At 39.4% G+C, this 6,000-nt stretch overlaps 1 protein-coding gene across 2 annotated transcripts in view; it reads right to left on the minus strand.

The window, feature by feature from the left end:
• Positions 1 to 5,178, minus strand: part of agla (amylo-alpha-1, 6-glucosidase, 4-alpha-glucanotransferase a) — a 46,530-nt gene extending 41,352 nt beyond the window's left edge. The window contains exon 1 of one of the 2 annotated variants that reach the window (XM_078265017.1): positions 5,077 to 5,178. The gene's annotated coding sequence lies outside the window, so the exon portion shown is untranslated. Of the gene's footprint in view, positions 1 to 1,894; positions 1,947 to 5,076 lie in introns of those variants that run through there. The other variant, XM_078265018.1, reaches the window with a different exon arrangement.
• Between the last annotated feature and the right edge of the window lie 822 nt (positions 5,179 to 6,000).

The raw sequence follows: 6,000 nt of genomic DNA on the forward strand, positions 1-6,000 counted from the left end.
GTCACGCAACGATGCGTTTTCAGTGAGGGTCTGAAATCCCGTTTGGTCGTTCCCAATATAGTTCACTATTTAATAAACACTATATAGGGAATGGTGAGTGAGTGAACGGTTTTCAACACAGCTAAGGTTTCTTGCACACTACAATGTCTTAGTGACAGGTGGGGAGGATTAAAACCTTATTTAACCCTTGTGTTGTCTTCCGGGTCAACTATGCAGCTTTTTCTGGGTCGAAATTTGAAAATATAATTTTTTAGGCCGTCTTTTTCGACACTTTTCCCGAAGTTTGAGAAGCTTTTCCCGACGTTTTTGACACTTTTTCAGACGTTTTCTTTTTACGTTTCTTGTTTTTTTCCCCCCACATTTTTCAACGTTCTTTTTAAATTGCGATCAATGCTACAACATTGAATCAAACAGCCAAATTCTATGAAAGTAGTGAACTGATCATTTATTGTACTTTTTTAAAATTTTGTTCAAAAGTGGAGATCTCAAACCCCCCAATGTTGAAACCAAAGTTACCCCCTTGATTGTAATTTTTCCCCCATAACTGAGCATCCGTTATCTCAATCCATCTTATTGTGGTTAAATAAAAAAACTTTTCTTTTCTTTTTGTGACGTTTTTGTCATTTTTTTCCAATTTCTCAATTTTTTCAAAGTTCTTTTATCAATTTTTACTCTCCAAATGCTAGAAAATTGAATTAAAACACCAAAATTCAATGAAAGTAGTGAACTGATCATTTATTTTACTCGTGAAGAACGTTGTATGGAACCATCCACGTTATTTTGTTTTGACAATTTGGTTGAAAGAAACCCACGTTTCTGATCTAGAAACTTTTTGAAAATGGGTCAAATTTGACCCGAGGACAACAATCGACAATACAATCCGCAACTACAGAGAGACAAATGGGTTAGACCACACAATAACTGTAAATGGCTCAAAGAAAAGCACTAAATCACTGAAGTAACAAGCACAGTTACAAAACCGGCAACAGACGTGTGTCATACTACAGTCGGTTGAATGCCAACTATCGACTTTTTGCAGCTATCAGGAGGTCTGGCAATCAGACATCTTATCAATATGTACGTTTTTAAAACACCATGAACTTCAACAGGGCCAAATAAATCTGCGACCATACGACAGATGCACTTGTCCAAAAACTTGCTGATTTAACAAGTTAAGGGGGACGGTTTGTCAAATCATGACAACATATTTTAAACACAAAATGCACAGACCAAATTGAATACCAGCATTCAGAATTTGAAATGGATCAACAAGTACATGACTGACATCAATAGCACATAGACGTTTGTCAAATACTGCTAACTGGCATGAAGATAGGAAGGGTCAAATGTTAAACAAGGATTTTTAGGCAATAAGCTGGTTGGGAAATGCATTGTGCAAACTGTTGTAACACAGCACAGGGAAGTTAGTCCTAACACTAAAAGTAGTTCGTTCAAAACAGACCATAGCTGCTGCTAAAAAACAACTGGACACAAACTTTTCTCAGTCAGTCAGCTGGTACTGTAGCCTCAGAGGCTGGAGCATATTTACTTTTTTAATGTCATCGTTAGTTGCAGCCCTAATATATAAAATATAACATTCTGATAGGAGCCATTATGAGCATCTACTTTTGATACTACTAGTGCAGTGCCCGTTGAAAATGGGCCTGTTTGGAACGGGACGATTGGTTTGAGGTATTGCTGTTTATAGAATTCATCAAAACCAAATTGTACCCCAAAATGACTTACAGAAGGACCCCAAACCACTTAATATGCAACTCCACTGTATAGCCTGCTACTGACTTACCTGACAGAGAACGTTGCAGATTCAGAATGTAATCACAAAATATCCCAATGAAAAAGTGGAGTAATCAGACATTAGCAATGCGCTACCCACCTGGCCCAGTAATGAGAGCTAATCAGCACATATCTGCGTTCATTAACCACCAGAACCGGACTGTTTGTGTGTGTGTGTGGAGAGAGAGAGAGAGAGAGAGAGAGAGAGAGAGAGAGAGAGAGAGAGAGAGAGAGAGAGAGCGAGAGAGAGAGAGAGTTGTGTCGTATGATCTTTAACCAGCAGAGGTATTAATTTCTATAAAGGTTTAGTGGCTTGCCAGTTCTAGCCTGGTCCTACCAGACTCTCGTACATTTCATTTGTACAGAGAGTCTGGCCACTCTCCATTGACAAGTGTTAACTTCCTTGAAGGCGGGTACTCTGTTTAAAACTATTGAATCTGCCCAGAGCCACTCTGGATCTGCTTTAACCAATCGCTAACGTTTGGTCGTGACGTCGGCTTAGCATCGCTAGCGTTAGCCTTAGCCAACTTCTTCACCGCTAACGGAGCGAGCTGGAAAATCAAACTGTTCCAGAACCCCGTGGAGAGGAGGGCCACAACATCACGGCCACCAACACAACTCAGCAAAGATTGTTCTAGCTCGGGCTTTAACTTCTGGATATTCGGCAGCGTTGCCACAACGGACCGAATGGCTTCGCTCGCATCTTTCTCCGCTGCCATTACGGAACTATAACTCAAACTAGCACACATCACGACCTCAACATCATCGTTCTCAGCCACTCCCTCTGTTCGCTGATTGGACCGGTAAAGATTTGGCCGGAGAAAACCCGCGAATATACCGCAAACCCAGACGTGTACGAGTACTGAAGGAAAATGAAAATTGAGCAGAAGTACGTAGAAGGGCGGAGCCAGGCTATGACGGTTAACGGTGAAGTAGGGGATTTGATTCGCGGGGGTATTTTGGCAAGGTAATGTTAATAGTTATTTGGCAAGTTATCAGTAGACCTAATCAACCCGACCCAGGGTGAGTCTGATGAAAAGTGCTGTGTCTGCCCGGTTCAGCTCTGAGATGTTCTCGCATTGCACAGCGCTGTGAAGGAATAATCTCCGGAATTACATTATGTTCTGCCTCTGTTTAGAAGTGGTGAATGTAGTCTATTGCTCACAGCAACTTACTATAATATTATATAGTGTTGGCAAACGGCTTTTTATTGAGTTTCCTCTTAGCGAAATAATAGACACTGAAAAGCGTAGGGCCTTTTTTTCGCCAACCTTATTCCACACAACAGTCGCGATGTTCCTTTCAGCTCGTGCTCCAGGAAAGTGTTGCAAAGCGTTCTGCACGTGGCGTCTGCGTGCGACGTGCAGGTTACCATCCCACAAACCACGCCCCCAAACACGGACACACACACACACACATACATACATATACATACATACATACAGTGGGGAGAACAAGTATTTGATACACTGCCGATTTTGCAGGTTTTCCCACTTACAAAGCATGTAGAAGTCTGTAAATTTTTGTTATGCAATTATGTCATGCAATAAAATGCAAATTAATTATTTAAAAATGTGATTTTCTGGATTTTTGTTTTAGATTCCGTCTCTCACAGTTGAAGAGTACCTATGATAAAAATTACAGACATGCTTCTACATACTTTGTAAGTAGGAAAACCTGCAAAATCGGCAGTGTATCAAATACTTGTTCTCCCCACTGTACATACATGCATGCATACATACATACATACATACATACAGATACATCTCGCTTTATTAGATCGATTAGGGAAATGTTACCGATATTTCTATATGTTGACTTCAGTAAAACTTCTAATGCAGGACTTTTACTTGTTATGGAGCATTTTATCGTGTGCTATTTTGTTTCAGTAAATGATCTAAAGACATACACCCCTGACTATTTTAGCCTCAAGGATTCTAGGATTACATCCACAAATTACAACTGACAGTCTGGTTGTGTTCTTACAGTGTGCCATCAGAAAAAAGAATTCAGAAACTTAAATTTTCGAGTAACTCAACGTGCATTTAAAAAAATGGCACATTACTTAACACAAATACCTGAATCATAAACATAGACTGGCATGTCTTCATTTAACAGGCCCTCAAAATGACTAGAATCAGACTCCACAGACAGTTTTATAGGCTAGGATTTAGTTCAAGCTAAATCAAATATGTAAAATAAGTCAAAACTGGACTTCCTCATTCGTGGAGTATAGGCCATGGATATTAGTCATTGAACAATAACACAGTTAGTGGCCATATGCTAGCCGATATTTGCACACAGGTGCAGATAATGCTGCTCGCTGTCAGAGTTTTGGGTTCAGTTGTGTAATAATTTGAGCAGGTTAATGCATCCAGTTACTGAAGCCTCCCTCTGAGTCTGCGCAGTGCTTCGGTCCGATGATCAGAACAAGGTCATGAATCCAGCCGTTAATGTCACACTATCTATTTTTAAAACACTGTTCGTCTTGCTTGGCACCTCGGGTTCACACAGACACAGAGTAACAAGAGACACAGAGGTACAGTATCAAGATGACGATAGATAATTATTCGCTACGGTGATGCAGGAACCTGCAAAGCTAATGTCGCGTTTATGGCTGGACTCCAAATTCCATTCAAAAAAGTGGCAATTTAGTTTCGCCTCGCTTTTTAGCACACCCTTATGCCTCATAAAACACAATTAAAAAGCCCTGATTGAATTGAAATTAACAACTTAATAATTCGGTATACGTAAAATGTATCAAAGAAACTTTATTTCAATAAAGCAACCTAATTAAGTTGTGTACTTCATACAGTCGGCATCAACCAGATTGTACTGTAGTGGGCGGTGCCGTCAAGTGGAATTGTAAGATCAAAGTAACGCAGGCTGGGTTAAATTGATTGAGAATTTGAGAATGGGTATAAATATATATGTTTCAAAGTTACCTTCGTCATTACGCAAGGTAACCTTAACGTTTTACCTTTAGAAATATACGGAATTCTGAATGGTTATCTCAAAATAACTGAGAATGTATTTTGTTGCCTTATTAGGATGTAAAGTTGAACTACGAAGAGCAACGTGAAAAGCGTTAACGCTCAGTTAATATTAGAGTTAATGTTAACGTTAACAGTTAGCTAAACTTATGTCAGCTAACGTTAGCTAACGTAGCTAGTGAGCTATCTTTCTGCCAGCTACTAGCTGGGGTTCTAACTCGTAGAAGCTTTATAATGACAATATTACACGACAATGCAAAAACATGTTTGATTGTCTCTTCCCACTCACCTGTCAGATGTGTCTTCGGTCAGTCACAGCAACAGGAGGACGGACAGCTTTGTTTTTCCTGGATGGATAGTGGCTGAACTGAGGGGGCGTGGACCGCAGACCGGGAGCCTTTACCGTAATAACCCGAGTAAAACGGTCCTACGGTATTACATGTTTTTACCATAGAAATAGAATAGGCCTAAAGTACATTTTATTCTGTGATTTTTACATTTAATAATACATGTGTTCTTTTCAAATCTGTATTCATTTAAGCGAGAGATTTAAGCTCATTTAGTGTAAATATTAATGCCATAACTTACAGTTGTAAATGACACAATCGTTTGTTTTCTTTCACAACCTTTTAAAAGGCAATTTGTCTAGTATTTTACTTAGACAAACTGTTCTGGATTGCAACAGTATTTGAGTAATGCCAGAAAAAGTCCATGCAATCTCGTATATTTACAGCAATATTGACTGTAATGGGATATTGCTGTCAAAATGCTCATTTTATATGGCATAATTTATGTTGCGCAATTTCTGAGTATGACCACACACATGTACACATCACGTACACACATAAACAGGCAAGGGGAGTTACGTAAGGTGTCACTGCAGTGCAGTTGTTTGGCAGACGGAGAGCAGCACGTCTGCACTGCAAGAGCACTGGCTAATAACATAAAGCCAACATTATGTAATCCATTGACATAGATCAAGTACATTCAAATGTAATCTGAATCGTGAAGGAATTCCTTTGAGTTTCTATAACCACATTATTTGCAAGCCTGTTTTTTTTTTTTAGACATTAGTCACAGATCTGTCGTTTCATTGTCTATATTTCATACACTAACGGACAAATGCATGGTATTCTTTCTGTGTAGTCAAGGATTCCTCTACAAGGTTATATTATTGTCAGTGTGGGAAAGCTTCAGAAAAAGCATTGTGAGC

Source organism: Sander vitreus, chromosome 12 (genome assembly GCF_031162955.1).
Source record: "Sander vitreus isolate 19-12246 chromosome 12, sanVit1, whole genome shotgun sequence".
In the NCBI taxonomy this organism is placed as follows: domain Eukaryota; kingdom Metazoa; phylum Chordata; class Actinopteri; order Perciformes; family Percidae; genus Sander; species Sander vitreus.